The sequence below is a fragment of the Ambystoma mexicanum genome, chromosome 10 (genome assembly GCF_040938575.1).
Source record: "Ambystoma mexicanum isolate Mex_15411 chromosome 10, UKY_AmexF1_1, whole genome shotgun sequence".
NCBI lineage: Eukaryota > Metazoa > Chordata > Amphibia > Caudata > Ambystomatidae > Ambystoma > Ambystoma mexicanum.
Window position 1 is genome coordinate 102,327,010 of NC_090932.1, and position 21,309 is coordinate 102,348,318.

The 21,309-nt window shown below is 49.4% G+C and overlaps 1 protein-coding gene across 1 annotated transcript in view; it reads right to left on the reverse strand.

The window, feature by feature from the left end:
- Positions 1-21,309, reverse strand: part of LOC138491200 (cytochrome P450 2J2-like) — an 841,489-nt gene that overhangs the window by 480,426 nt on the left and 339,754 nt on the right. The gene's annotated exons all lie outside the window — the stretch shown is intronic.

Genomic DNA, 21,309 nt, shown 5'->3' on the forward strand with positions numbered 1-21,309 from the left:
GGAAAGACCAGCAGCCGCAAGGTGGTAGCAGAACGAGGACCAGAGAGGGTGTGTAGCAAGAGTCCCTGAGAGCCCTTGATGTATGGCCACTGTAGTCCAGTGCTTGATGCAGGGGGGTTCCAGAACTGGGTGTGCCGTGGAAAACAATGGCACCAAGAAAGGCAGTCCAGGTGCAAGTTCTGAGATTGGTAGGTCTGGAGGACACAAGAGCAACGTGGCAAGACGCTAAGAGAAAGGCAGTCTGTATGAACAGAGCCGAGTCCAAAGAAAACCATGAAGTCAGGCAGCCAAGAGACTTCGTAGCCAAGGGTTAAGCACAGCAGGTCCAGAAAGCAAAAAACAGGTCAGAATCCAAAAGAGCGAACATCCAAAGTGCTACACGCCACTCGCCGGTAAAGAAAAACAGCTGAGAAGCGCTGTTCGGAGCGGCCGGCGTTGCTTTATGCTGTAGCAGTTCCTGTTTGATCACGTGGACAGGGCCGCACTGGGTCACTTGAGCAGGTCTGTGACACGTGAGCAGCCCGAAGCGTGGTGTGGGTGTCACATGTAAAGGGTCACGTGAGCAGGTCTGTGACACTTGGGCGGCCTGAAGCATGGTGTGTGGGTGTTCCTCAGATACCATGGCAACCGCCACCGCCAACGTGGCCACAGCCGCCAGGAGTGTCGAACTCAAAGAAACGGAGCTCCTCTTGTTGCTGGATGCCCGCAGCGGCAAACTGCTTGGCCACATTGCTGCTGCTGGGACGGATCCAGGGGAGAGGTAACCTGATGTGTTGTGTGTGTGCAAGGATTGCCTTGGTGTGCCGCTGAGAGCGTGACAGATACCATGACTTCCCTACAACAGTATGCAATACCTTCCCAAATGCGTTGTCAAGCTCAGTTTAGGGTTCATGCGCTGTGTGTAGTACATATCAATATGCCCTAAAAATTATTGGACACCAGGTCCTCTAATGGCAAAAACAGAAATGCTACTGTAAAGGTCTATAACTCATAAAACACACTAACGACAATATTTAGAGCATACATAAAACAAATGACAAGTAACAATACATGCTGAATATGAATGGATTTGTTAATACTACATGCATTAACCAGCACTTCCAGTGCTTGTTTCACACTTTTATTGTATGTGCAAAAAACGCATGCAGAAAACGGCAGGGAATGAATTAAGCAATACATACACAATAAATAATTAGCCCTGGTGTTAAATTAACTCTTCAATGAATGAATTCAAACAGTGAAGCAGATTAAACCTGGGACCCAGTTGATTCAGAGGCTGCCCCGTTTATGAGGCATTTGCCCAGTTGAGGTGCACACAAAGTCTGAACTCTGGTCCCCAAACTCCCAGAGGGCATTGTGATGAATCCTGCAGAGTCCTCACAAAACCCCTACCTAAAGTCTCCTCTTAAGTGCCAGGGGAAGACATCCACTACCTGATCCCGGCCCTGCGGGTGGCAGGAAACAGGGAATTGATTGGTCACGCTGGCATTAGTGGATGAGATTCCCTATTAGACGGATATTCACCCTCCCAACATGGCGCTCCCCTCATGTCCTCCCGGATTAGACATAACGGTCTAGTGCTATTCCAAGATGGCGGCACCCACTCAGATCGAAGCAGATCAACCTCTCAATTTAAGCATTCAGGAAGATGAGCATAGTGCCTCGCTTCACCATTGATACTGGTGCTCCCCTGTGAATACTTTACTTGTTTGTGTTATCCTTGTAGCTTTATCAGTTTCCCGCTTTCCTTTCTTTCTTCTCTCCTTGTTCCAATCTGCTCTATTTCCTTTCAGTGTCTCCTCACGGAGTCGCTTCCCCATAAAATGCCCTCTTTTTCTTTACCTTTCCTTTCCACTGTGTGCCTTTCGGATTTACGGCAACCCCCTCTCTTCCTCCCTGTGGTTGCCTGTCTAGCCCCCGCTCTGCAGCCTTTGCTTGCCACTCCAAGCTTCAGCGGCTTATTACCAGCTCACCAGTTGTCAGCCCAAATCCTCTTCAGTGGCTTTCGCGTGCCGCTCTGATCCTCAGCGGCTTATTGCCAACTCCCCCAGCTTCATCCCAAATAACACTTTTTCCTCTCAGCGGCCTGTACATCTCAGATCTCTAGCCTCCTACAGTGGCTCCCAGCCTTCCTCTTTGGACCTCTGACTGATAAATCAGTATCCTGCAACTATTCTGGTCCGCGTTCTGCTGCTCCAACATTACCTTGTGCTGGAATCTGCGCATTGCACCTAAAACTCTGCAGAAGTGGTTCACTTTGGGTATTGTTTCCCTTTTGAGGGTTTTTCCCAAGACGTACACAATCTCTTGTATTCATCCAGAGACGGGTACGTTTTGGGAGGCTCTCACTTCTCTTCAGCAGTCTACAATACAGAGAACTGAAGACCTCCCAGAATCCTGGCAGTCATCAAGGTAAGGGTCAGTGCACACTTGGATCATAACAGGGGGTGGTATTGAGAAGAAGGTACCAAGGGAACAGGAATATTCAGTTGGGAGAGACACAGTATTTTATTTTTCTTCCTAAGAAGTGGAAGAGTCAGTAATGCCTGCATAACTAATGGCTTGCTGTCAGAGGGAGCTATTCTTTACCAATGCTATTTATCCTGATAATGGTGCAAATCTGTTCTCACCAATCCTGTATTGGGAGTAAGAATCTTCTGCCCAAAGTTAAGCACACATTTAGAGGTGAATGCTCCCATATTCAGCAGGGGAATATTAAAGTTGAATCTTTAAATGTTACCTTATTAAATTCTGAGAGTCCTAATTCCCCTAGAGAATAAAACGATTCAGTAGAATCTAGTGAAACCCATTTAAAAAGATAAATGTGTGAAAATTATCCCCTTATAAGGAGCAATTTGAATATTGGGGACTTCAAGTCCCATAATGCTAAAAGTACTGAGACGAAGAATAGGGATGCAGAGGCCCTAGACTGCAAGCGTCAGGTTAATAGGGTTAACGACCCATATGTAAGGCAGAATGGGAGGCATAAAAGGCCCCCTTAGGTGCAGGCCATGGAGAAGAGTAGCAGTGGAAGGTGGAGTGGTTGGAGTAGCTCCACATTACAGAAGTTGCTGATGAAGGAGAATGCCGGAACCGCTGTGGCTTGCAGTACGGATGCCGGTTCTGAGAGTGTCTCTTCCTTCAGAGACCCGTGGTGCTGAGATTGTGCAGCAGGAAGTGTTGTTTGTACAAGCTTTCCCCCTGAAGTTCGTGATTGCAGAGGTCACGCAGCAGGAAGCATTCTTTTTACAAGCTCCCCCCCCCTGAAGATGTTGCAAGGGGGATCATTGCTGCAGAGGTAGCGCAGCAGAAAGCGTGAAGCCAAGAAGCTTCCCCCCCAGCAAGGCAGACTCCAGTGGCAGGCGAGCATCATAGAGCCTTTGGAGCACAGAAGGCTCCTGTTTTGCTCAACGCAGGGCACGGAAAACCAAGCAAGGCTGTTTTCCACCACCACCCAGAGCAGAAGAAGCCAAGAACCCGTAGACCTTGAGGCGAGCGGATGCGCACAGAAAACCCAGTGAGTGAGTTCTCTTGTGTCTTGTGACCCCGGAGTGCTCCGTAACCGCCCGCTGGCCCGAAGTGGGTCTTTTGAATATGGAACTAATCAAAAAGAAGCAAAGTAGCAGGAACATAAATATAAAGCATGTCAAAATGATGTAAATCAGAAAGATAATTCTTTTGCATACCTAGCAAATGTAAAGTGGAGAAAGTGGCAGTATTACAGCTTGGCAAGCCGACCAGCAGAATATCATTGTGAATTTAAAGGTCAGAACAATTACCAACAATACAAGCAGGCAATTCTGTAAGAAACAAACAACCATTGCCAAAGTCAAGAGAGAACAATTAAGAAACAACGTATGTGTACACCTTACTGTCAGAGGAAGAGAGAGACAATAGAGGGAACTGACCTAAATAAGCATTGCTTAAGCCAAAGAGGAGCAGAAGTGAGAAAAAGCCACTGTCAGCACGAGCGGAAAACAAGAGTGGCAGGAAGGCTGGCCTTCTGGCAAAAGGTATTCAGGAGGAGACTAGCATAACCTGCATTGCATGTGACAATCAAAAGTATGGAACAAACAGCACCAATGCGTCTCATGTTTACCCCGAAGAAGTAGTCAAAATTGTTGTTGATCAAACTATAAGACTTTTTGAGTTGTATGAAGATAAAACTAAACCACAAGAGTAGAAGTAGGAGTAGTTTGCTAGTCCTGGCAGAGGAGTACACCAGGACAAGGGACTGTGTAGTATAGGTTTGGCAGGCGAGTGGATCAGGCAAAAGTCATTGAAGTACTGTGGTGTGGTTAAAAGTATTGAAGAAGAAGTGGCAAGTCAACAAAAGCACATTGTGAATCATTGTGGGAACATCCTGACAAATCAACATTGCTGATGCAAGTGTGTTGTGAACTGTTACAGAATTATCTCGACAGAAGCCTTTTTGTTATTCTTGATGAAGTGTGGAAACTTCTGAACAAAAGGTGTGTAGAACGCTCTGCTTCAAGCGGAGAGACCAACAAGTTGTTGAACAGGTTGAACACGTTGGTTAAATTTAGCTGAGACTTATAGGAACTACATTGCAATTTTGTTGCAAGACAGGATTTCCTTATTCTTTTGAACTGTCGGTTGAAATTCTGACTGAATGTGGGAAAGGGAGATTCACCCAGGTTACAAGGAGAAACAGTTACTTGATTTTGAATATAACTGCTGATTTTGTTGTATCTGAATTACCATATGTTATCTTATTGAGTTAGTTGTATGTACAAGTGTGAGGGACAGAAGCCTTTTGTTAGAGTGTAATCTTTAGTTGACTTTAGGTAGGGAAATCCTCGTCAGGATAGCGACAGTGAGGCGTTTATCAAACCCTTTTTAAGTTTAATAAAATGGCATCTTTTGAAAAACCTTCAAAGTTGTCAGCCTCACATTTCTGACCCCTCATAGTATACACCAGATAGGTCCACAACCCTGCAACCACCACAGCCAACCTTACAGATAAGGTGCATATTAGCCACTTTTACTGCCCAAAAAATAGGCGAATACTGGCAACTAAGAAAAACTGGGATTAAAAATACTCCCAATGAAATATTTGGAAAGTGATGTTTAGGAGCCTGCCCTTCTGCTTTCACCCAAGCAGCTTCAAGGATATTCGTGTACCAATAGTTCGTGTAGTGCACAGGAAGAAGTATTACTGTCCGATCTGAAGAGGTAAAACTATCTTTTACTGGGCATGATTAATTAGGTACAATCAAATATTAATCATAAAAACATTTCTGATTTAGAATTAAAACAGCTTTACTAGCTTATAAAATCCTTCTATTGGGAGCAGGATTTACTTTTTTACACTTTATTCCTAACACTAAAATGCTCTAATTTCAATATAATATCTGGCGCATTGACCACTCCTATGGAGAATAAGCAGCGACTGTAGACATCTGTACACCACTGCGTTTGACAGAACTGCCTACGTCACACTCATTTGCCATGGGCAGCGCAGGAAGGTGCCGGTGCTTCAATCTACAATAAATAAACAAGGAGCCACCTAGTTGTGAAATGATAAACATCATGGAAGGTTGTATCTAGTGTGTAGCATAGATAAATTAGGCACAAAACAGTGCAGAGATGCGTTGGGGAGATGGCCAATTCAGCTCTTAGATAGAGCAGGAGTGGACGACGAGTGGGCAGTCCGAGGCAGTCCCTACTCTGTTTGGCAGTCTGTTTCCAGTTGCTACTACCCTCAAGGGAGGAGTTACCCTTAAAACTCTCCAGATCCCGTGGAGGGGCCGCGGAGTGGACGACGAGTGGGCAGTCTGAGGCAGTCCCTACTCTGTTTGGCAGACTGTTTTCAGTTGCTACTACCTTCATTGGAGGAGTTACCCTTAAAACTCTCCAGATCCCATGGAGCGGCAGCGGAGTGGACGACGAGTGGGCAGTCTGAGGCAGTCCCTACTCTGTTTGGCTGCCTGTTTCCAGTTGCTACTACCTTCAATGGAGGAGTTACCCTTAAAAATCTCTGGATCCCGCAGAGCGGCCGCGGAGTGGACGACGAGTGGCCAGTCTGAGGCAGTCTATGGCTGAGAGGGCCACGTCCCCCGAGGCCACCCCTGGTTCAGCAACTGTTGGTGCCAGCCAGGAGGAGGATCGCTGACGACTCCGCAGCTTTCGCCCTCCAAATACCGTCACTGGACCTAGCATACCAACATCAACATTAAAGGGGAATGCAGCCAAAGTACAAACTTCCCTTCACCTAGTACGGCTGCAAACAGGCTAACTTACAAGCGTCGTAGAAAAACACAGCAATCCGCAAGCTTTGCTAGAAAAATCACAAAATTCAGGGGTTGCGCGTGACCTGCATAAGGACAAGGAGGAAAAAAGGGAAACTTCGCCCTCGACACTAAACATCACACCCCAGCTCCACCAGCTAAACGCCCCCACCCGAGGCCTTGTGCCTTGCAGCCACATTACCTGTGGACGGCGGGGGGTATCCGCCCCTCGGAGGAGGGTCCCTCCGTGGAGGCGAGGTCTTGGGTGGTGGGTGAGGCACTTTCACGGCAGGATGCAAATGCTACGGGACCAGAAGAGGTGGAGAGTCTGAAGGGGGAGGCGGCCGTCCAATGAGCCAGACTTAATCAGAGGGGGCACGATACAGGGCGGACCAGCCTGAACCTCGCCCGCGAGCCAGACACACAACAAGCCTTCGATGCAGTCCTCGAAGCAGGCGATAACCATGCCCCCAGAGGGGCGGGCTCTCAAACTGAAAACTCAGCCCCTGGCTTGCGCATGTGTGTAAAAGTGCTGATCCACGGACCCAATGGATCCAATGCGGCATTTACATGATCACCTGAGCCACAAACAGTCCCTAAAGGAGACGAGTTAAAAGATTTGGACATACAGGCTAAAGCAGCAGCACCACAGATCCGACAACACCTTGGTGGGAAAAGAATGCCTGCCAGGGTCCAGCAAACAAGGTCCAAACGTCCTGCTAAACTGTCCAAAACCTCAGGTATAACACGTGGACAAACTAGTCAACGCAAGCAAAACAGCAAACCAACTATACAAACTAAGCGTGAAATGGGAAAAGATCAGTAAAGAGAGCCCTAATGACCACGGCCTTGAACAACCCCTCATTGGAAAACACCTTAAAAGATTTTTTCACAAAGCAATGCAAGCAGAAATTTGACAGTTTGGGAGAGGTCTCGGATGCGGAAATGCTGGAGGCAGTTTGGGACTCCCAGGCCACCACTAAAATCCGAAAAACAGGAAATGGAACAAACAGATTTGCAAAAACTACACCCAAGAGCCCAAGATGGCACTTTGGACGGGCTTCTGACTCACAGTTTTCCCTTTGTCAAAACTTGGCAACACCCGTTCACAGACCTACACCTAACGCCAAACAAATTACCTGGGAAGAGTCGGGCGCCCCAGACTAAACGCCTCCCCAAGATTTACCATCCTCAGACGACTTGGAATTCATCCTTCTGGTGCCAGCGTGTGGGCAGCACCTAGAAACAATAAATGAAGGCGCTCATCTGGCACCGCCCTAGGCGTCTCCAAACTCTGCCCTCATTCCGGAGTGGCCCGGGACAAATAGGCAGGCCCAGGAGTGGCCTTAGGACCAGGACGACGGAAACAAACTTAACAACGATTGTGTCTTCAATCCTAAAGAAATAAACTTAGACAACAATCAATCAAAAGACCTTCATTCTAGAAGAAAATCACTTCCGCCCTTGTCTCCACATCAACATAAATACAGAAGACAGAGTGACTTACCCCACAACTATGCAAAGGAGACCCCAGCAAAAAAGCCAGACGTTTTCTCAGTTATGTCATCAGTTACAATACTGGCACCCTTCTGAAAACTCTACAAGTCCATAAATGATACCCTCAAAGACCACACCTCAATTTTTGCAATGATGCATTCTAAAATCAACTTTCTGGAAGGGTACATAAACGCCTTAGAACGCAGACACAACGTACCATCTGTCTTGGACCAAACAAAATTTCCATACCGAGCTGGTGAAAATCCTCTGGCAACGGCGGAAACAGGAGCTTGCAAAACCACAGAATCAAGCTCACAGACTGTGAACACACTAACAAACCCACAAACAAAGCTAAGAGGAAACTGTACAATGGCTACCCTTGACACCACGATTCAGCCACTTGGGGTCTCAAAGACAGAAAACAAAACTAGAGCTGAAAAGACCTGCACCTCCCCTGATGAGGACGTGATCTGTACCGAAGACATGAAAACCCACAAAACACCAAGACCTCTGAGGCAAACAACTTTGAAAAGCACTGTGGTAGCACTCGAACCTTCAAACTTCTGAGAAAGGTCACCTTCACCATAAAAAAAAAATATATCAAAAAACCCCATTAGTTCTTCGTCTAAAACTTGCAAAATCGAACAAGGTAGGCGAACCTGTACAAAAGAAAGGCCCACTTACAAGAAACAAAAAGTGGTTACTGCCAACACGACCAATCACTTGGAAGACGACCAACCTAAACAGACAACTTCAAGAACAATTAAAGACTTTCTGGAAGGACTTAATGGAGCTTACCCAGCATCATGAGGGTTTAGAAGCCAAATCACCCCGGGGACAAGAACTGTCACCAAGCCCCGCTTTTAGAAGGGCCCAAATCGTCCAAGTTGACCCTCAAAGTCTTCTGACTTTAAACAATCGATTTAAAAATGTAGCTGGCACCAAAAAGAAAGGTCTAATGATCAACCAACCACATGTTAGGCCTAAGCAAACTGACAAAAACTCAGTTATTTATTCACTCAGAGATCGCACGCCAAAAACTGAAGCGGGACGTACTCAGGGCAAACGAGTGCCTATTTCAAATACAGAACAAAGTCAACATTCAAGAGCAGAGCTTGTAAGATTCTCGAAAAGAGAAACACACCATTATGATGACCAGCCCAGAGAGAAAAGGGTACCAACCTTTAAACTCAGACAACGTACGGGAAATAAGAAATACATGGTTTAGAACAGACGCACAGTCCTGAATCTGTTCCACAGTCTCAACACACCTCGATCTGTAAAGTCTGAAGACTTTAAAATTATAGAGCCAAGTCATGAAGGGAAAAAGCCATCTCCTACCTTTACACAACTTCCAAAGCAGTAGACAATATGCTAAGAAGCTCTTCGGACACACTTCAAAATCAAGGTTTTGAGCTGACATACCTAAAAAGCTCTGACAAATTCCCACCACGCATCGATCAGAAAAGCACACCACTTAAAGACAAAGAGCTCAAACCGGCACGAAGAAGGGCATTCCTTGGCCTCTGTGTTTTCATCCGTTTTTTTTTAAATGCACCAATTGCTTTAGTCGCCAAACCAGGTCTTGGAAACGGGACTTACGAGCCTTTAAGAAAGATCTCCTTCTCGCCGCAGGGCCCATAGCCCCTCTCCACCTTCGACCAAGATCAACTCAAGCCAACACCCAAACGGACCATGGCCACCAGCAAAAAGATCCATCACTCAGGCCACGGACGAAAGACCTTTGGCAGCAAACAGAATGACCAGGTCAGCCCTCAAACTCCATTCATGGTCATGGCTTCCTAAAGTCTTATCAGAGCGACTCCACAAATAGCCCTCAAGCAACCTTCTTTCTCAAAAACCTCATCAGGCAGCATTGAGGTTATCCCTACGTTGCTGGAATATTCGGGGTTTCCTGCACCTGACAGTCCCTGGGGAGATAGATTTGAGTTCCTTTGACATCTTGTGTCTGCAGGAAATATGGCTAAATGACAAACCAACTTTGGACGGCTTCAATATAGTCTTTTCCCCGGCAAACATAGGAGAAAAAGGCTGTCCATCCTCTGGCCTCCTGATGGCTGTACGTTCAGGAAGTGGTTTACAGATCGAAAAAATACTACTGCTAAGCCCATTTATCCTGACAGCCCTGCTCTCGTGGACACACAAGGAAAGGACCACTGGTAACCTTTTTCGCAAACAAAACTACTGATTACAAACATCTATTGGAACCCGCAAGGGATACAGACAGAAGCACTACTGGAAATGGTAGCGACCATAATCGACTCTGCATATCTGGATCACCAAGGGGCAGACTTGCTTATTTGTGGCGGCTTAAACACAATCTGCACCCCTGCTGCGCCACGAGCTAAAGGGTCAAGTTGTGTCCAGGCAGAATCACGAGGCAAAGCTTGGTCCAAATTGATGACAACAAGAAACCTCTTCAAAAGAGCTACTACACTAAATGCTAAAAATGACACCCCTACGTGGTAGAGAGGACTCTCAAAATCAACAATCGACTATATTTTCATGTCACAGTCATTTTTACCTCTCCTGACTGCAGCCAAGATAGGTAAAAACATCGCAAAGCGACCACAACCTATTGTATATCAAATGGTCTTCAACAAACACACCTAAGCTCTATTACTCAGCAGCGGTAGAACCTACCAGTAAAGGCAATCAACTGTTCCTGTCCACAAACAACATCAAGGAACTAACAAAATCATATAAAGGGTCAAATAACTGCATGCAAGTCGATTATAGACCACTTCTACAAACATTTAGGGGTCACAAACAAACATTCAACAAGAAAGACCAAGAGATGAGACGCCACATCCACACCTTTGACTCTCTCCTGGCCACCAAACAAAATGAATTTCGCAAAGCTAAAAGGTTAGCATTTCGCTACAACACCGAAACTAACAGAGATTTGGCGAAAGACTTATCAAAGAGATATAAATCCTGGTTAAGGTCATATCGGCTGCCACTCTGCCAACGTGACTCAGAGGAAATGTTAAAGCAAGTAAACAACTGCAACTCCCGCGACTTCTGGACACTGATTAGAACACTGGGAAAATCCCCAGACGAAGCACTTACCAACGGCATTCCTGAACACCCTTGGGTAAACTTCTACTCAAACCTGTTTGAATCATCTATCCTGATATCTGAAGCCAAACCCACAAACCAAAACTTACTGTGGGTTGACCTACATGACAAGAAGGATATTTGGCAAACAATATCAAAACTTAAAAACTCGAGAGCACCAGGGCCAGACGGGATAACCAACATCGACTTAAAAACATCTCCAGTCGAATGGTCCAACCTAATAAGCCTTATATTCAAAAGATGCGCTGACCTCAGAAGAATCCCGTCATCTTGGCCCACGTCGGTTATAGTTTCGATTTTCAAGAAGGGCTGCAAGGACGACCCTCGGAACTTCCGCCCAATCGCCCTGTTAGACGTCATTGGGAAAGTCTACGGAACCATGTTACTAAATAAATTCCACTCTTGGGCAAGTAATGCACCTTGTGCTGACCCACTACAATCAGGCTTTAAGAAAGCACTAGGCACAAGTGTTAACATCATGCTGCTAGGTATCCTCAAAGCTAAGGTCTTCGAAGGCAGCCCTCACATCTTTTTGGCCTTTATAGATCTCACTCAGGCGTTCGACCTTGTATACAGATCGACGCTTTGGCAGAAGCTAGCAGGTTGGCACTGCCGGTCGGGCATTCTAGGGCCCTTAAAAGCCCTCCATACAGACACCAGTGACCGAGTGCGGCTAAGCAAATAGGGCCTACTCTCAACAGAAATACCAACCGCCAGAGGGGTTAAACAAGGATGTCCACTTGCCCCGGCCCTTTTTTGGGAATATTTGGGAGACTACAAGCATGCCAACGCCTTGATAAGATCCTTTCCACCGTCAATTGGCTGAGAAAAGGTGCCCCGACTTTTCTACGCTGACGATTTGATCCAACTTGACCAAAACAGCCATCGGCCTACAAAGTCAGCTGGACACCCTTTCCAAGTATACATCTGCCAACGATCTCGAAATAAACAAATCAAAAACAAAGATCATGATTCTGGAATAAAACTGGAGAAAAAAAAGAGAAAAGCAAAATTGGCACCAGGAGAGGTGCAGTGTCGAAAAGGTTCTGGCGTTCAAATACCTAGGCGTAATGTTCGACAGTTCAAAAACAGAAATATCAATGCAAAACCAACTTCACAATAAAATGAGAAACCTCACCTCACAAGCCAAAATTCTCGATAGGAAGTACGGGCGATTTTCCTTGCAACCGACAATAAACTTCTATACAGCCCAAGTTACACCATCGATCACATATGGTGCGGAGGCTATGCCGCTCATTCCAAAAACTATCTGGTCCCTTGTAGAAAGCTCCTTTTGGTGAACACTACTCAACCTTCCTAAGTCTACGCCAATGGTCCTGATTCGACGAGAACTAAACCTAAACCCTCTCGAGGCAATTGTCGAACAAAACAGCATCATGTTGTATAGAAAAATCATCGACCCAACCAGTCCCCCGGTCTTTTTGCTAGCAAGAACAGAGATGACACACAGACTCTGTAAAATGTTAAACCAGTGGGAAAAAGAATGCAAAGAAAAACTTGCGGCTTGCAGCAATTCCCCGGAAGAACTAATACAAAATCTGACAAAAACAAATAAAAGATTGGACGAAACTGACTCGATGTCAACTTTGGACAAAGCTCTAAAATATAAGCTTCCATCTCACTTGCCACCTGTGGCGAGAAAATTAAATGAAACCCAGCCATTCTTAAAGAAGCATCCAAACAAAAACTTGAGACATATTCTTCTAAGGTTCCGGTCGAACCTTCTACCCTCAAACCCACAAGCAGCTGTCGATTCTGTGACACCCCTCTCAAGACTGAAACGATACGACACCTCTTATTGACATGCCCGGGAACTAGCCGCTTCAGATCTCCCTACTTGGCACACAATCTGGCTGAGGCACACATACACAAAGAGGAAATCTGGTGGGCTTGCCTGATCGGAGACGAAAGGACCTCATGGGCAATTGCAGCAGCAAAACTTCTGGAGCAGATTTTTCAATCAACAGACATGCCAAACCCGACGATCACGCCACCTTCTCCTTGAGGTACTGTGAATACGGCGACAACAAAAAAAATTACTTGAGTCAAACTGAGCTTTGGGCTCTTCGTCAGCACTCTACTGAATCTTTTTTACGAAACCTTCATGTTATTTTAAGAAATCAGTTTCTTGTAAAAATTGCTTTCGGCGATTAAATCTCATTAAAAAAAAGGAGCAGTTGGTAAAAGGAACAAGTTACTTACCTGTAACTGTTGTTGTCCAGCATGGCACTGGCATGGATTCACATGCTCATGAATATTCCCCCATCGTCAGGCTGGGAATTCTCGGTAAAGAAAAAATCAGTTTCAGTTCCATTTCTGAACTGTCTTTCTCCTAATAACCTATCAGTGGTCTCTGGGTCATACTTCCCCCAGCCAATGACTGCCCTCTAACTAAGCCCCTCCTCTGGCAGCCATCTTCAGATTTGGTAGCACGTAAAGTGGCAGTAGAACCAAGAGAAGAGCGCAGAGGGGCAGGAGGGAGGGTTTGCATGTGAATCCATGCCAGACCCATGCTGGAGAACAACAGTTAAAGGTAAGTAACTTGTTCCTTCTCCAGCATGGGGTCTGGCATGGATTCACATGCTCATGAATACAAGAATACATAGCAGTACACACATGCACAATCATGGGAGGTGGCAAGGCTCAACATTAAGCATTTCATCAACTCAACATTAAGCATCTCTTACCTCCTCACCAGGCCCACCTTCAGGTGAACAGGTTGTGCAGCACTGCCTGGCCGACTCTGGACTCCTCCCTGGAATCCCGGTCGACGCAGTAGAATCTCGTGAAGGTGTGCGTCGACCTCCACGTAGCAGCCCTGCAGATGTCCAGCAGGGGCACACCAGACAGGAACGCTGTGGTAGCAGCGATCGCTCTGGTCGAATGGGCTCTCAGATGGCCGGGCAAGGGTCGGTTTGCCAACCGGTGACAGTGCATAATGCAGCCGGAGAGCCATCTGGAAATGGAAGCCTTTGAGAGGGCCTTCCCTTGATTCACAGGTCCAAAGTTCACAAACAGCTGTGATGTCTTCTGCAGGCTCTTCGTGCGGTCCACGTAGAACGTCAGCGCTCTAGCCACATCTAGCGAGTGCAAAGTCCTCTCGGCCGGCGGCGGGAAGAAAACAGGTAACACCAAGGGCTCGTTGAGATGGAAGTCCGATGGCACCTTGGGCATGAAGGAGGGGTGCGTCCTCAGCACCACCCTTGTCTCGTGGAATGTCAGGTATGGAGGTTTACAGGAAAGGGCCTGGATCTCTCCCACTCATCGTGCGGAGGTGATGGCCACAAGAAACGCTGTCTTCCACGACAGGAACTTCAACGGTGCCGAATGGCGGCCCCATGAGCCTGGTCAGCACCACGTTGCTTTCCCACACCGGGGCCTTCACTGGCGGGAAGGATCGGAACAGTCCTTTCATGAACTCCTTCACCAGGCGATGGGACCACAGAGATGATCGCCCCCGAGTTCTGGTGTAGCGGGAGATAGCCGCCAGATGGATCTTGATGGAGGCATGAGCCAGCCCCGCCTTGGCCAATGACAGCACGTACGGCAGCACTTGAGGGGCCGTAAGCTGCAAAGGGTTAATCTTCTGTGCGCGGCACCAGACGAGAACCTCTTCCATTTGTGTCCATAGTACTTGAGAGTCAAGGACGCTCTGGCCTTTGCAAGCACCTCCTTGCAGTCCACCGGGATATCGTACCCTCTGAACTGTAGCGCTACAGGAGCCAGGCCTGCAGGTTCAGCGACCCCGGGTCGTGGTGGAGGATGGCGCCTCCTTCTCTGGCGAGAAGATCCACGTCCATCGGCATTTTGACTGTGGGGGACGTGACATGTCCAGAAGGTCCGGGAACCAAATCTTCCTCGGCCATGCCCGTGCGACGAGGATCATCCTGCATCGGGACCGTCTGAGTTGACTGATGAGTCGCAGTAGCAACGGCAACTGTGGGAGCGCATACAGGAACAGGCCGTCCCAAGGGAATGAGAAGGCATCGCCCATGCTCCCCGGCTGGGGAAACCTGCTGGCGAACCTCCGGCACTTGGCGTTCGTCGCCATCACGAATAGGTTGATCTGGGATTGCCCCATCGTCGGAATAGGAGATCCACTTGATCCTGCCGCAGCTCCCACCCGTGGCGCGAGCGCAGTTCCCTGCTGAGTGATTGAACGATAGTGTTCTTTATTCCTTCCAGATTGAAGGGTACCAGAAACATCCCTTCAGCGACGGCCCAGTGCCACAGATCCTGTGCTTCCTTGGATAGGGCTGGGGATCTGGTGCCCCCCTGCTTCCGGGTGTAGAACATCGTAGTGGTGTTGTCGGTGAAGACCCTCACCACCTTGCCCTTGAGGGTCGGAAGGAATGACCTGAGGGCCCAGAACACGGCTCGGAGCTCCAGGACATTTATGTGTGGTGACCTCTCCTCCGGGAGCCAAAGGCCTCTTGCGTGGAGATCTCCGGTGTGCGTTCCCCATCCCTCCAGGGAGGCGTCCGTCATCACCGTCTCTTGATGTGCCGGGGTCTGGAAGTCCATGCCCGCCGCAAGATGCGTGCGGCTGCCCCACCACCGGATCGCTTGGCGGAAAGTCTTGTTGAGTGAGATCCTGTCTTCGAAACTGCCCGCCACTTGCATCCAACGGCCGTCGAGGAACTCTTGCAGTGGTCACATCCGCAGCCTGCACTGGCGCACAAGGTAGATGCACGAGGAAATCATGCCCAGTAGGGACTTGATGGACCTCACCCTGGCCACGTCCATGGTCAACAGCCGTTGTACCTTGCCTAGGATGGCCTTCGTCCTTTCCTCCAACTGTGAAGCCAATCACGCCACTGTGTCGAGTCTGGCTCCCAGGAACAGGGCGACTTGTGACGGTACCAAGTGGGATTTCGCGAAGTTGATTGAGAATCCCAGATCCGTGAGCAGTTGGACGGTCTTCGATGTGTGATCGACGGCGAGTTCCCTTGACTTTGCTCGGATGAGCCAATCGTCTAAGTAGGGGGAGATGTGGATCCCCTGCAGGCGCAGCTGCGCCGTCACTGGTGCCAGGCACTAGACGAACACCCTGGGTGCCGACTTCAAGCCAAAGGGAAGGGCCTTGAACTGATAGTGCCATCCCTGGACCACGAATTGTAGGAATTTGCGATGTCGCTTTAGAATGGGGATATGGAAGTAGGCATCCGCCAAGTCCAGCGACGATAGGAAATCGCCTTCCTCCAGCTCTCCCAGCACGTGCTGGAGGGACCATCCGGAATTTCTGAGACTTGATGTACTTGTTTAGACGACGAAGGTCCAGGATGGGTTGCCAACCGCCAGTACACTTCGGAGCCCCGGAGCCTTTTTGGGGCGAGTTCTATGGCTCCCTTTCTTAGCATCGCTCGTACCTCCAGAAGTAGTTGTGGGACATGGTTTTCCTTCCTGGCCCCGGGTGGTATGCGGGGCACCTTCTCTGAAATTCCAGGGTGTGCCCGTGGGCCAGGGGATCCAGCACCCAACGGTCGGTGGAGATGGACTCCCACACGCTGATGAATTTCGCCAGCCGGCCTCCCACCGGGGTGCTCGGGTGGGGGCCCGACGCCACGGCCGGTTCAGTCCTGTTTCATCACGGCCTTGCCGCCTTGGCTTCCTTGGCGATGACGATGCGATCCTCCTGTCTTGCCTCGTCCTCTGTAGGCTTCCTGAGATGAGGAGCGGGCCGCTTGGTGGTATGACGAGGAACCACCGCTGAATCCTTTGGAGGCACCTTGCTTGCTTTCGGAGTTCCGAAAGGACAACCGTCGTTGTTGAAGAACACCCAAGACCCGAGCTCTCTCAGTGTCTGCCTTGATGGCCTGCAGTGACTCGTCCACTGTCTTGCTCGACAGGTTGTTTCCGTCGAAGGGCATCTCCAGAACCCTGGTCTGCACGTCCTGGCGGAAGTCGGTGGCCTTAAGCCAACCGCGCCGGCGAAGGCAAACGCTGTTGCCCATCTGATGAAAGCCAGTGTCGGCGATGTCCCTGACCACCATAATGGCGTGGTCCGAAGCCACCTCGCCTTCCTGGATGATTTCTAGGGCCTCAGCCATCTTGACGTCTGGGATGAAGTCCAGCAGGGGAGTGATCTTCAACAGCTCCCTGTCGTAGCGTGCCACAATCGCGAGTGCGTTGGCCGCTTTAATAGTCGTTGCCGCCGACGAGATGACCCGTTGTCCCATGGTGTCCAGCTTCTTCCCCTTGCCGTCCGGCGGGGATGTTGAAGTTGAAGCTGTTGCCCCCGCCGCTTTCTTCTTGGCCGCTGCGGAGACTACTGAATCCGGGGACGGCTGTGCCCTGAGGCACATCGGGGTGGAATTCGGGACCCGTTGCTTCATCTCGTACCGGTCTCTCTTAGCAGGGGCCGTGGACGGGTTCTACAGGAGCACCAGCCCCTCGTCCCAGATGTCGTCCAGTAACGGGACTACGAGAACAGTCTTCCTCTTGGCCTCCCGCCGTTGGTACAGGAAACCCTCCTTCTTCTGTTCTTCGGGGCAGAGGTGGAAGAGCTCAGATGCCCTGGCGATCATGGCATGGAAGGAGCCAATTTCGTTGGGGTGGGGGCCCGAGCGGGTGGTGATGTGAGGTCCATTCCGTCGTCACCACCGTCGTCGTCCGTCCCCGTCGTCGCCGTCTCCGTTCCCGTCTCATCCCTCGGTGGAGGGGAAGGAGGGGAAGGAGGTGAAGGCTGAGAAGGCTGTGAAGGCTGGAAAGGAGGAGGGGGATGGATTTGCCTCCGATTGCTCGGTGGGCTTCTCGACGGTCCAGGCTCTAATGGATCGTCTGCTGGGGGTAAGGGCAACCTTGTCCTTATCTCCGTACACAAGGCCTGAATAGCCATCAAGATCGCTCCTGAGTTGTCTTGTGGTATAGGCACTGGTTGCGACGGGAGCGACAGTTGGGGAGTAGGATCCTCCATCTCCTCCACGGTCCGTGGCTCCTCGTCAGCACCACCGTCGCTTTCTTCGTCCGCCATGTCGGGATCCCTCCCGTAGGACCGGACCTCCTCGAACTTCTTGTCCAGGATCTTTGCGACGCCAGCCAGCTCATCTTTAGGGGTGGTATCTGTGTCTGTAATGTCTACCGTCCCCCCTCTTTCTCCGCCCGGGGTTTCATGGGGGTCTTATCGATAGGCTGAAAAGAGGATTACCTCTGTGGTGGCAGGGAAACTCTAGGCCCGGAGGTCGTCTCCACTGGGATAGCCTTCGCAGGCTTCGCCAGGGCTGCCACGACTCCCTCGATCGAGGCCTTAGCCGGGTGAATCAGAGCCTTCGCGACTTTGGGAGCGCCTGAGGCCTTCACCTTGGGGGGAGGGTCGCTGCCTTGCTCCCCCTCGGCTGCGCCGTCAGGATCGACCGGGACTTCTCCCGAAGCTTACCCAGGTTCTCCGACTTCTTTTTCCCCAAGCCAGAGCATTGGCTCGTGGTTGATGGCGTTGGTGACATTGCGCCCTGCATGGCAGCCAAAGAGCCCGACCCATCAGCGCTCCCGGTGCCCGCGGACTCGTGGTACTTTGCCTTCTGTTGGGCCCCCGTCGCCGGAGCGCCCTCAAAGGTCTTAGAAGACCGCTTGGACTTCTTCTTCTCACCTGCTGCTGGTATCTTCCCCTCCAACCAGTTGGTGAGTCGAGTACAACGATCCCTCATTGTCCGTTCAGACATATTCTTACAAAACGCACAGTCCTTTTCCACTTGCGATTTGTTGTCGTGAAGGCAGTAGAGGGACCAAGAGTGCTCATCTTCCTTGAAGACATTTTGTAATCCGCATCCAGGGCTGCTCCTGAAAAGCTTGGATCCTGGTGTCGTGTTTCCGTTGTCCTGGGCCAGGTCCACGCGGGGTAGGCCTCAAAGATCTTCCGGAATTCTCCAAGAAGGGAAACTCGACGAAAACTCGCCCTTGAGGGGCGTAGGAAAATCCGAAACGGGTCCCCATTGATCGGAAGTAGAAACGGTGGAGCTTGAGGCTCGATTGACCAAAAAAATAAGAGTAAACTCTTTGAAAATCGCAAAATGCAGTAAAAGCTCGAGAGCTATAGCACGAGGACTCCCAACACTTGAATGTGCAGTAAAAATCTGAAGATGGCTGCCAGAGGAGGGGCTTAGGTAGAGGCAGTGCTTAAAGTGGGCCGGGGCCTGCTCCAAAAAGTGGGACTGAGCCGGGGCCCTGCCGGGGCCCCCGTCCAACCGCAACATTGGCGGAATGCATTATCCCGTCGCGGCCGCAGCCGTGACGGGAGATGCGCCTGCCATGAAGTCAGGCGAGCCGACAGAAGTGGCAGCCAGCCACAGCGACGCTGTGACTGGCTGCCACTTCTGTCAGTCATAGTAACTGCCTTTGGTGACCCCTCGCGCGACGAGAGGTCACCAGAGGCAGTTACTGTCCCTTTGTTTCCCCAGGTCGCCGAGGCGTCTTTAACCCTCGGCGAACCTGGGGATTCCTCGACGTTTGTAAAAGATGGCTTTGAAAGTACACATTTCAAGCCATCTTTTATAAAGCTTTGTCGACGGACAATTTTGTCCGTAGTCAAAGCTTTATAAAAGATGGCTTGAATTGTGTACTTTCAAAGCCATCTTTTATAAACCCGAAATCTTTAAAAAAAAAAGATGGCCTGAAAACTAGGCAAATCGTAGGGTATGCACACAAATATATTTTAATGTTATATATTTGTGTGCGTACCTTACTATGGTTGTGTACTTTGCAAGCCATCTTTTATAAACGTAGAAATATGTTACATATCTCTATGTTTAGAAAAGATGGCTTGCATAGTACACAAACCACAGTAAGGTATGCACACAAATATATAACATTTATATATATTTGTGTGTATACCCTACGATTTGCGTACTTTTTAGGCCACGCCCCCCCCACAAGCCACACCCCCAAATGAGGCCCCCCCTCGATTTCTTACCCCACTTAAAGCCCTGGGTAGAGGGCAGTCATTGGCTGGGGGCAGTATGACCCAGAGACCAGTGATTAGGAGAAAGACAGTTCAGAAACGAAACTGAAACAAATGTTTTCTTTACCGAGGATTCCCAGCCTGACGACAAGGAATATTCATGAGCATGTGCATCCATGCCAGACCCCATGCCGGAGAAATGTCACTTTCGAGTATCTAAGTGTGGTGAGCTCTCCTGCATAACTATTGTAAACCGATGCCCCTTTGACTCTGTTATCAATGGGCTGTTCATAAATGAAAATAAAATCAAATTGCTCCACTGCGTCTTGTTTTGCTCCTATTCTCGCTTTTTTGTTTGTTATTCTTTCACCAGCCACCTGTGTCATCACTGTGTTGCAGCAAGCAGGCCTGCTGGTGGTATGCCATCAGGGAGGCTGAGTGTAGCTGGTGATGTTTTGTTGTATGTGGGGTTGAGGGTTACATGGTGCAGCAGTGGGAGTTCTTTGTTCCCCTTCAGTTTTGTTTGTTTTTTCATGCTTCAATATGGCTGCCATAAAACTGCCCACAAGTTAAACAAAGGTGAGCAGTTTCATTGCAGCCATCTTGGAGCATGAAAATATAAACATAAACCAAGGGGTAAAAATAACTCCTGCTTTTGCCTGGTGTCTCGTTTGCAATGTGGTAACTGGGAAAGAGATCCAGTGCACACACCCATGTAAATGCTCTTTCTCATTCTAGGGCCTGTTCCCCCTGCTTAGGTGCTGCTTTCTCCACCTGTGTGTTCAGTGGGAGGGGAGGTTTTCATGTTTGAGGGCTCGTCATTGTGGATCGGTCAATGCCAGTTCACTACTTTCTGGGTGGCTTTGGGGTGAATTTGGGATCTGAAAGTAGGTCCGGGCGTGTAACCACTCGCCCCAAACCTACTATCCCCACCAGTGCATGTGCTGCTTTCCCCACTCTGTGTGCCCCTTTCACTACTATCTGTGCACCTATCCCTACCCTTTGTGCCATGAGGCACCAATGGGCTGTGGCAGTAGATTAACTGGAATGGGATCCCGATCTTGGCTTGGCCTCCCCGGGTCTGCTCCTCTTGTTGAACAGGTGCATGGCATGGGGGGGCAGACATTGCCTCAAAATACCGGTACCGGTAAATCCTTACCGCCTTACTACGAGGTCCCTTTGCGGGTTGGGGGATTTAACGCCTGCTTTTTGCAGGCGTTAAAATTCAACCCGCAAAGGGACCTCGGAGCTAATTACGGCACCGCAAAATTGCGGTGCCGTAATTAGCGCCTTCCCCATTCCCATAGAGCGCTATGGGGCAGAAATGGGAATGGGGAAGGGCAATGGTGGAAGGGGGATTTACCGCCCCTCCAACCTTGGAATGGGGCGGTAAATCCCCTTTCCACCAAGGCGGTGCCGGTATTTTACCGGCATGAGCCATGGCGCTAATAGCGCCATGGCTCACCGCCTACCGTGTAATGAGGCCCTATGTGTTTGAAAGTATTAGCAGAGCCAACAACGGACTTGAATGCACATTGCAAATCT